Here is a 10,797-nt window from a genome sequence, read left to right on the forward strand (position 1 = left end):
GTTTTATTTTAGTTGTCTCCGGGTGGGAGGGGGCTTCAAAGGCCTGGGTACAGGCTCTAGCCTCAGACCGCAACAGCCTCTCCTCCCTCTGCTGGACTCTGGGTCTGGAGGGGGCCCCAAATGTAAGCTATGATCTCAGTCTCGCTTCTTAGGGCCAGGATGGAACCGCTTGTTTTGTTATCTTGTTCGGATGTTTTAAAATCATCACAGAGCTTGCTACAATGGGTGGGTTTTCAGTGTAGGCTCCGGGGCCTCGTCAGGTTTTTCCAGGTTGCTTTCCGTTTGTGGGCACAGTTCTACACCATCCTGGGAGAGGGCTGTAGGGTGTCTTGGTCACTTTTCCTTGGTTCTGTCAGGGTCCTACCCCTTCAGGGAGCCCCCCTTTGGGGCCCAGGAACATGTAGGCCCATGCATCCAGCAGAGGCTTCGGTAGATTCACGTTGGCCCCTTTTGCCTGCTCAATTAGTAGGGGTGGGCGGACATTTCCATTCCACCCACGGAATGGGCGGAGATTTGTCCCTTCCACCTTCCACAAATAAGGCGGAGAAACAAGGCAAATCTCCGCACACTCGGGGCGGAACAGAAGTGGGCCGCCCGCCTCCTGCCTGCCTCCCGCCCATAATATTAAACATTTATTAAAGCCTTAAATAGGATTTAATAACCATTACCTTATTGCGGGGTCATCTTCCTGGTCTATCGTGCCTTCTTCTTGAAACTGCGCATGCACGGGAGCCTGCGCATGCTCATTCCTGGCGAGGAATGCGCTTGTGCAGGCTCCCGCGCACTTCCACTTTTGCGGCTGTGCCACTTTCACGGCCGCGCGGCCAATGTTTGTTATTCCTCTGAAGTAGGCCAGGCATGTTCTGAAACTAAAGAAAAATGTTTTTAGAATGCCTTATGCTGGGCTGCAGGGTTACCTTCAAGCAGAACCGACTCATGCACCAATTGCCCTAATTATTGTTCTCATTTCAATGAGGGTTTGTGTATGGAATATTTTCTTAACACACATTTTTTTTATCTGATAATTTAGGAGATAATCACTTTTTATCGAACAGACTTTTTAAGTGCCCGGTGCCTTTTTGGCTAATCGACACTATGCAATAATTGCCAGGATAAACAGAATGCCATACTTCCAGTTCTAGATTTGAGTACAAAAAGGTTTAAATGTTTGCCAATGCTCATGCAATCACAGAAATAATCTAATAAAAAGCAGTCTAGAGACAAAGGATGTTGCTCCCCCCCTTTGACTGACCTCTATATCCATGGACATTTGATTTGGCAGCAGTTAGCCTGATCATTAAAAAGTTCCATTGGGAATGCAGATCCCACAGATCGTGTCTTTACTGTGTACATATGTAAATGTATGTCTGGTATTTTCGTTGGCTGAGTTAGTGCTTTTGCTTTTTGAATGTAGAAGCACCGCGTGGACATGGATTTATTAAATGGTATTGTGTACTTTGTGGAGTTCCAATTTGTAACGCACACCCCTCCCTGAATTAGCCTTGATCTGCTCCACTTTGCTACTCTGATGAGTAAGTACTACAGGGCTCAACTTGTTGATCTGTTTGGATCTATTCATGAGAGTGCCTTAGGACACCAGATGTAAACTGTCACAGGAACCACTGACATCTCTTGGGCCCCGAACCAGTTCCCACATGAACTGCAATTGAGGTGCATTGTTATCACCCACTGCCCCAAAGTCCTTTTCTGTGGAACCTCAAGCACCAAGCTTCAGTTCCTTTCGCTGCTTAAACAAGCATTGTCATAGCCAATAAGTCTTGCCTTTGGGACCTTATAAGTGTTTAGCCATGAAACAGTTGATGTTGTTGCACCAAGGATATTGTGCTGCATAACTAAATACTTATAAGGTCCCAAAAGCGAGACCTATTGGCTATGCCAATGCTTGTTTTTAGGATGCCCGGGGGCCCCGGGTCGATTTTTAATCCCAAACCAACCCTGCCCCATGCCCGTGGGTGTGTCCTGTTTCACGGCTGTGTGGTGGGGCAGCCCTCTCGCCCGCATTCTTCTCTTTCAGTCAGGGGAAGCTGTGGCTAGTGTCCTGTCTACGCTGCCTTTTTTGCGCTCTCCTCGCTAATACGGCCTGTCTCATCTTTGGTCTAATCGGTGCCTCCGGCAGGACTCCCTATTCCCCCTCTATGGCTCTAGGCGAGATTCTCTGCACCAGCGGCCGATGTAGGGAACAGTGGATTCCTCCTCTCTCCCATTCCAGACCGCCCGGCCTTGGGCCCATTTAGCGGGCGCAGGATGGACTTTTTTTTCGCCCTCTCACCGGGCAGGCCGCAATCCCTCCGTCGGGACCTAGCTCTCTCCTCTGCAATGTTTCGGGCGGGCCCTATGGTCCCCCAGGGCCGGGATTCACGCCCTTCACCGTGTAATCTTGGCACAGGGGTCACCCGCTAGAATTGTTCGACCAGGCCCAGAGGGGCTCAGTGTCTTCTCTGCTCTCGGACTCAGACTGGCTTAGAGCAGAGTTCTCTTGGTTATGTCAGCGCACAACCCCTCGCCTTTTTAGGTTTTGCCTAGCGAAAGCTGCGCTCTGCGCAGCTTTTTCGCGCAGGCGAAATCCTGTTGAGAACTGTAGGGTGCTTTGGGTCGGCCCTCGTCATTGATTGGCTGGCTCCGTAAACGGAGCCTTGCCATTGGACGAGGGGCCTGTCCGTCAATGCCGGACCAGACACGGGGGCGTTCCTGACATTCTTTGCCTTTTGCCGACGTCACGCGACGCCGGGAACGCCCCCGAGTCTGGTCCGGCATTGCCGGGACCTGCGTTTGCTGAAGTGTCGGGTTTCTTTGCTGTGGCGGAACAAATTGCAGGTAAGCGATGGTGTCTTTTGTAATCTAAATGACTGTATTTTTTGAATGCCCCATCCGAAATGTTTAATCACGTATTTTTTTTTGTTCTCTGCAGCTATTTTGCGACGGCCCGGTGGGGGGAACAATTTCCGGTCGGGATCCTTGGCTCGCTGTCTGTCTCCGTCTCCGTGCTCCAAGGGATTAGTGTCGGGTTTCTTTGCTGTGGCGGAACAAATTGCAGGTAAGCGATGGTGTCTTTTGTAATATAAATGACTGTATTTTTTGAATGCCCCATCCGAAATGTTTAATCACGTATTTTTTTTTGTTCTCTGCAGCTATTTTGCGACGGCCCGGTGGGGGGAACAATTTCCGGTCGGGATCCTTGGCTCGCTGTCTGTCTCCGTCTCCGTGCTCCAAGGGATTTCTTGCAGGTAAGCGATGGTGTCTTTTGTAATCTAAATGACTGTATTTTTTGAATGCCCCATCCGAAATGTTTAATCACGTATTTTTTTTTGTTCTCTGCAGCTATTTTGCGACGGCCCGGTGGGGGGAACAATTTCCGGTCGGGATCCTTGGCTCGCTGTCTGTCTCCGTCTCCGTGCTCCAAGGGATTTCTTGCAGGTAAGCGATGGTGTCTTTTGTAATATAAATGACTGTATTTTTTGAATGCCCCATCCGAAATGTTTAATCACGTATTTTTTTTTGTTTTTCTCTTCAGGTTGCCGGGACCTGCCTTTGGTGACGTGTCGGGTTTCTGTGTCTGTGGCGGAACAAATTGCAGGTAAGCGATGATGTCTTTTGTAATATAAATGACTGTATTTTTTGAATGCCCCATCCGAAATGTTTAATCACGTATTTTTTTTTGTTCTCTGCAGGTATTTTGCGACGGCCCGGTGGGGAGAACAATTTCCGGTCGGGATCCTTGGCTCGCTGTCTGTCTCCGTCTCCATGATACAAGGGATTTCTTGCAGGTAAGCGATGGTGTCTTTTGTAATATACGCGATTTACATTTGTATATAATTATAATTTGTTTTATGTGTTCTACTTTTTATAACTTTGCAAAGTGTTTTAGAAATTAATTTATCTCACTTTCGTTGCAGGTATTTTTCGGCGTCGCGGCGTGGTCCCGGGATCTGGGCGTGGTCGCGGTTTCCGGTCGCCATTTTGCGCTCGGTGTCTGGCTTCGTGGTACGATGGATTTCAGGTACGCGATTTAAATTTGTATATAATTGTAATATGTTTTATGTGTTCTACAGTCTTTAGCTTATTTGTTTTATATATTTTGCGCTTGTTCTCTCTAATGTTTCCGTGTCGGGTCTCCTCCGTGGCGTGACGACTTGCAGGTAAGCGATGGTGTGTTTTTTAATTTACATTTTTATGTCATTGTAATTTATTTTATATGTATTCAGTCTATTTTGTTTATATTGTTATGTATTTCTTTTTGGGGCCTGTTCTCTCTAGTGTTTTTGTGTCGGGTCTCCTTTGTGGCGTGACGACTTGCAGGTAAGCGATGGTGTGTGTTGTAATTAATAAATGACTGTCTCTTTTTAATGACTGTGAGTTTTTGTAACTTTGTAAAGCTTTTTTTAGAATTAATTTATCTCACTTCTTTTGCAGGTTTTTTTCGGCGTCGCTGCGTGGTCCCGGGATCTGGGCGTGGTCGCGGTTTCCGGTCGCCATTTTGCGCTCGGTGTCTGGCTTCGTGGTACGATGGATTTCAGGTACGCGATTTCAATTTGTATGTAATTGTAATTTGTTTTATGTGTTCTACTTTTTATAACTTTGCAACGTGTTTTACAAATTAATTTATCTTCATTTCGTTGCAGGTATTTTTCGGCGTCGCGGCGTGGTCCCGGGATCTGGGCGTGGTCGCTGTTTCCGGTCGCCATTTTGCGCTCGGTGTCTGGCTTCGCGGTACGATGGATTTCAGGTACGCGTTTAATTTGTATATAATTGTAATTTGTTTTATGTGTTCTACAGTCTTTAGCCTATTTGTTTTATATATTTTGCGCTTGTTCTCTTTAATGTTTCCGTGTCGGGTCTCCTCCGTGGCGTGACGACTTGCAGGTAAGCGATGGTGTGTTTTTTAATTTACATTTTTATGTCGCTGTAATTTCTTTTATGTGTTCAGCCTATTCTGTTTTTATTGTAATGTATTTATTTTTTGGGCCTGTTCTCTTTAATGTTTCCGGGTTGGGTCGCCTTCGTGGCGTGACGACTTGCAGGTAAGCGATGGTGTGTGTTGTAATTAATAAATGGCTGTCTCTTTTTAATGACTGTGAGTTTTTGTAACTTTGTAAAACTTTTTTTAGAATTAATTTATCTCACTTTCGTTGCAGGTATTTTTCGGCGTCGCTGCGTGGTCCCGGGATCTGGGCGTGGTCGCGGTTTCCGGTCGCCATTTTGCGCTCGGTGTCTGGCTTCGTGGTACGATGGATTTCAGGTACGCGATTTAAATTTGTATGTAATTGTAATCTGTTTTATGTGTTCTACTTTTTATAACTTTGCAACGTGTTTTAGAAATTAATTTATCTTCATTTCGTTGCAGGTATTTTTCGGCGTCGCTGCGTGGTCCCGGGATCTGGGCGTGGTCGCGGTTTCCGGTCGCCATTTTGCGCTCGGTGTCTGGCTTCGTGGTACGATGGATTTCAGGTACGCGTTTAATTTGTATATAATTGTAATTTGTTTTATGTGTTCTACAGTCTTTAGCCTATTTGTTTTATATATTTTGCGCTTGTTCTCTTTAATGTTTCCGTGTCGGGTCTCCTCCGTGGCGTGACGACTTGCAGGTAAGCGATGGTGTGTTTTTTAATTTACATTTTTATGTCGCTGTAATTTCTTTTATGTGTTCAGCCTATTCTGTTTTTATTGTAATGTATTTATTTTTTGGGCCTGTTCTCTTTAATGTTTCCGGGTTGGGTCGCCTTCGTGGCGTGACGACTTGCAGGTAAGCGATGGTGTGTGTTGTAATTAATAAATGGCTGTCTCTTTTTAATGACTGTGAGTTTTTGTAACTTTGTAAAACTTTTTTTAGAATTAATTTATCTCACTTTCGTTGCAGGTATTTTTCGGCGTCGCTGCGTGGTCCCGGGATCTGGGCGTGGTCGCGGTTTCCGGTCGCCATTTTGCGCTCGGTGTCTGGCTTCGTGGTACGATGGATTTCAGGTACGCGATTTAAATTTGTATGTAATTGTAATCTGTTTTATGTGTTCTACTTTTTATAACTTTGCAACGTGTTTTAGAAATTAATTTATCTTCATTTCGTTGCAGGTATTTTTCGGCGTCGCTGCGTGGTCCCGGGATCTGGGCGTGGTCGCGGTTTCCGGTCGCCATTTTGCGCTCGGTGTCTGGCTTCGTGGTACGATGGATTTCAGGTACGCGTTTAATTTGTATATAATTGTAATTTGTTTTATGTGTTCTACAGTCTTTAGCCTATTTGTTTTATATATTTTGCGCTTGTTCTCTTTAATGTTTCCGTGTCGGGTCTCCTCCGTGGCGTGACGACTTGCAGGTAAGCGATGGTGTGTTTTTTAATTTACATTTTTATGTCGCTGTAATTTCTTTTATGTGTTCAGCCTATTCTGTTTTTATTGTAATGTATTTATTTTTTGGGCCTGTTCTCTTTAATGTTTCCGGGTTGGGTCGCCTTCGTGGTGTGACGACTTGCAGGTAAGCGATGGTGTGTGTTGTAATTAATAAATGGCTGTCTCTTTTTAATGACTGTGAGTTTTTGTAACTTTGAAAAGCGTTTTTTAGAATTAATTTTTCTAACTTTCTTTGCAGGTATTTTTCGGCGTCGCGGCGTGGTCACGGTTTCCGGTCGCCATTTTGTCTTTGGATTCTTGGCTCGCTCGGTGTCTGTCTCCGTGGTACGATGGATTTCAGGTATGCGATTGCCATTTGTATGTCATTGTAATTTATTGTATATGTGTTCAGTGTATTTTGTTTATATTGTAATGTATTTATTTTTTGGGCCTGTTCTCTCTAGTGTTTTTGTGTCGGGTCTCCTCCGTTGCGTGACGACTTGCAGGTAAGCGATTGTGTGTTTTGTAATAGTGTTTTTGTGTCGGGTACGCAATTTACATTTTCATCTAATACTTATTTTGTTTACAAGTGTATTTCCTATTGGTCTTATATATTTTGGGCCTGTTCTCTCTCATGTTTCCGTGTCGGGTCTCCTCCATGGCGTGACGACTTGCACGTAAGCGATGGTGTGTTGTGTAATTTACTTTTTTATGTCATTGTAATTTCTTTTATGTGTTCAGCCTGTTTTGTTTATATTGTAATGTATTTCTTTTTTGGGACTGTTCTCTTTTGTGTTTTTGTGTAGGGGCTCATTCGTGGCATGACGACTTGCAGGTAAGCCATGTTGTGTTTTGTAACAAATGACTGTCCCTTTTCAATGCCCGGGAGTTTTTTAACATGGAAAAGGTATTTTTGAGTTTATGTATCTTCCTTTCTTTGCAGGAATTGAACGGCGGCGGCGTGGGAACGATTTCCGGTCGCCATTTTGTCATGGGATCTTTGGCTGTCTGTCTCCGTCTCCTTGGTCCAAGGGATTTCAGGTACGCGATTTAAATTGTAATGTAATTAGTATTTCTTTTACAGGTGTTCAGCCTTTTTGGTTTATATTCTTTTAATGTTTCTTTTTGGGGCTGTTCTCTCTAGTGTTTCCGTGTAGCCTGCCGTGACGTGTCGGGTTTCCTTCCCCGTGGACGAACAACTTTAAGGTAAGCGCTGTGGTCATGTCTTAGTGCGACTCGGTGTAGATAGATTCAAATGTAATTTGTATTTTCTTACAGGTGTTGTAGATTTAACGTAACAGGTGTTCGGCCTATTTGGTTTATGTTCTTCTGATGTTTCTTTTTTGGCCTGTACTCTCTAGTGTTTCCGTGTCGGGTCTCATCCGTGGCGTGACGACTTGCAGGTAAGCGATGTGTTTTGTAACTAAACAATTACTGTCACTTTCGAATACCCGGAGTGTTTTGTTACGTTTCAAAAGTAATTTCTAACTTCATTTCTTTCCCTTTATTTGCAGGAATATGTCGGCGGCGTGGTGTCGTAATTCTATTATGCTTACTTTAATAGTTATTTTATATCGTGTGGTTTCAGTGTAGGGAATTATTGCAAAGAGCTATCGTGTTTTTCTACTTTAACAAAATGATATTCACCAGCACTTCTTTTTGTATTTGCAGGCAGCGTGGCGCCAACTCGTCTACCACTAAGCTTTGATATTCAAGATCGGCTAAAGTCGCACATAGCCACTAAGTACTCTAACGAGTCACAGCATCCACGACCTTTTCATTCGGCCAGACAGCCTCCTATCGGCAATTTACATATGTCGAGACAGCAACATCCTAAACAACATCTCACCTACATGTTCTTAACAACAAACTTTGCAAGTCTTTTGTTATTTAATGAACTAACTGCGTTTTTTTTTGTCTTCCACAGTATGTAAAGGACTACAGCCACGGAAAGAAACATTTCTTCGAGCGAGCTCAGAAGGTATACTTCGTGACAGTGGACTGGAGCCTCTCGATTTCTCGACCGATCTCAGGAGGTATACTTCGAGACAGCGGACTGGAGCCTTTCGACATAAACTGTAAGTTCCTTCCTGTCTGTACAAACAACATAAATGTTACTATGCAAATCTAGTTTAACAAAAATACAACAAATGCACTCATTCTATGTTCTATAGCAGAGTGGAGCTTCACAGTGGTGCTTCAGAGTGGAGCTTCAGAGTGGAGCTTCAGAGTGCAGAATGTTAAAAGCAATGCCAATAGCTCTAACTTTAACAAAGGCAAAACCATTGCATTGTAAATGCTTGTTCTCTCTTGATTGTGCACCCCCTCGGCTGGCAGGTTTCCCCCTCAGGATCGGACAGCCTTCCAGTACAGTGCGATACAAAAGGGGATGATGGGCGGCAGTTTTTGAGGTTTTGGAACTGCCAGATTTAGGTCAGATTCAATGGCCCTAATAAGGACTGGTAATTACTTAATTGTTATTTACTCCAAGTAACGAAAGGATCTCTGAGCTCTGTACAGAAAATATTAATCTGTGATCTGCATGTAGCATATGGTGCTTTGCAGCAGGAACATTAACCCTCTATGCTACTATATCTTTAATCAAAACTGTCACTAGACAAATAGCAGATCTTTCCTTCCGCCATAGTTATCATGCCATTGCAATTATGCTCTGAAAAGTGAAGTGCACACAAAGATCCCTACAGGCTGCTCTTATCTAAGTTTAGCCAGTCATGCAGAAGTTACCACCTCGACCTTGGCTCCCAATCGCCACCCTATAACTTTTGGAGGAAGTAATGCCATAGGAATGGAAAATATCCTACCTATGACCTGGACTGACCATTACTTGGTTAAATTCCGAGTATACACCCCAAAAACAAACAGATCAATCACTAATGTCATAAAAAGCATCAAGGCAGAGAATGGAGTGGTATACTGGAAAGGGCAGCATCATCTCCTGTATTCTCAATGGTAGGTCCCTTGATGTGGACAAACAGGTGGAAGGAAATTATGTGGCCTTTTGCGAACAAATAGAAAGCGAAACAAAAGGGGATGATGGACGGAGCGTTTGAGCAAATCAAACACTCACCCCCAGTCAACTGATCTGGGTTTAATCCACCACCATTCTTTAGCCCACTCAGCCACCCCATTTCAGACATGGCTATATGCAAATCAGTCTGACCCTGTGCCTCAAGGGAACAGTACAGCCCGAACTGCCAAGCCATGTCTTCCATGGACCGGAAACAAGCATCCTGGGACCGGTTTCGGATTCATAATCCTCATCAGCCAGGCTATCTTGAATCCAGTGGCCAAGTGAGCAAGGGACTCATGTCTGAGCATACCCTGCCACACTTAGGGCGAACAAAGTGAAACAAAAGGGGATGATGGACGGAGCGTTTGAGCAAATCAAACACTCACCCCCAGTCAACTGATCTGGGTTTAATCCACCACCATTCTTTAGCCCACTCAGCCACCCCATTTCAGACATGGCTATATGCAAATCAGTCTGACCCTGTACCTCATGGGAACAGTACAGCCCGAACTGCCAAGCCATGTCTTCCATGGACCGGAAACAAGCATCCTGGGACCGGTTTCGGATTCATAATCCTCATCAGCCAGGCTATCTTGAATCCAGTGGCCAAGTGAGCAAGGGACTCACGTCTGAGCATACCCTGCCACACTTACGGCGAACAAAGTGAAACAAAAGGGGATGATGGACGGAGCGTTTGAGCGAACAAATAAGCACTAGGCGTGATCAGATAGCTCCTTTGAAGAAAAAAAAAAAGTAAAATCTCAGCCCCTTGGTACAATCAAAAACTGAGAGACCTAAAAAAAGAGCTGTAAACATGCAGAAGGGAAATGGAGAAAGGTGTTTGTAGATGAAGACAAGGTCGCCTGGAAGCTAATTATAAAAAGGAAATTAGTACTACTAAAGCAGAGTATTTTGCAGATGCAATTCTGAGGACTCCCGGCAGCACCAGGAGTATCTTCACAATTGTGAAAGAGATCTCCAACCCAGAGTGCACAAAAAATGAGATTCATCCTACACAAGAGCTTTGTGATAATCTGGCCTCCTTTTTTGAAGAGAAGATTAGTAAAATCATGAACGGGTTCCAAGTGGGAAACATGGCTAACATAGAGGGCAACAATAATATGAATAGGAAGCTGCTATCTGATCAGAAGGAGGAGTGGATTGGGATAGTTACCCCCGGCACTCTGAATTGTTTTGAAGGTCCATCAGATGGAACTTTAATAAAGTAGCCCTTAGTGTCTCCTTGGGATCCCCTTTGGATCCCTTAGCTCATAGAAAACGGAAAGCACTGGGTTCTGAATTTTATCCGGTGCTTAGAAAGATTTGTAATCAATCTTTTAACAGAGGGACAGTGCCTAGCTGCTGGAAACATACAATAGTAACTACACTTATGAAAAAAGCATCGCTTGATCCAGCTTGGCCAAAAAT

The 10,797-nt window shown here is 44.4% G+C and overlaps 1 long non-coding RNA gene across 1 annotated transcript; it reads left to right on the forward strand.

Moving 5' to 3' along the window:
• The first annotated feature begins 6,647 nt into the window (after nt 1-6,647).
• Nucleotides 6,648-8,403, forward strand: LOC144753621 (uncharacterized). Its single transcript, XR_013594431.1, has 3 exons — nt 6,648-7,379; nt 7,483-7,544; nt 7,700-8,403. It is a non-coding gene; the product is annotated as an uncharacterized LOC144753621 (long non-coding RNA).
• Nucleotides 8,404-10,797: the final 2,394 nt, after the last annotated feature.

Source organism: Lissotriton helveticus, chromosome 5_1 (assembly GCF_964261635.1).
Source record: "Lissotriton helveticus chromosome 5_1, aLisHel1.1, whole genome shotgun sequence".
NCBI classification, from domain to species: Eukaryota; Metazoa; Chordata; class Amphibia; order Caudata; family Salamandridae; genus Lissotriton; species Lissotriton helveticus.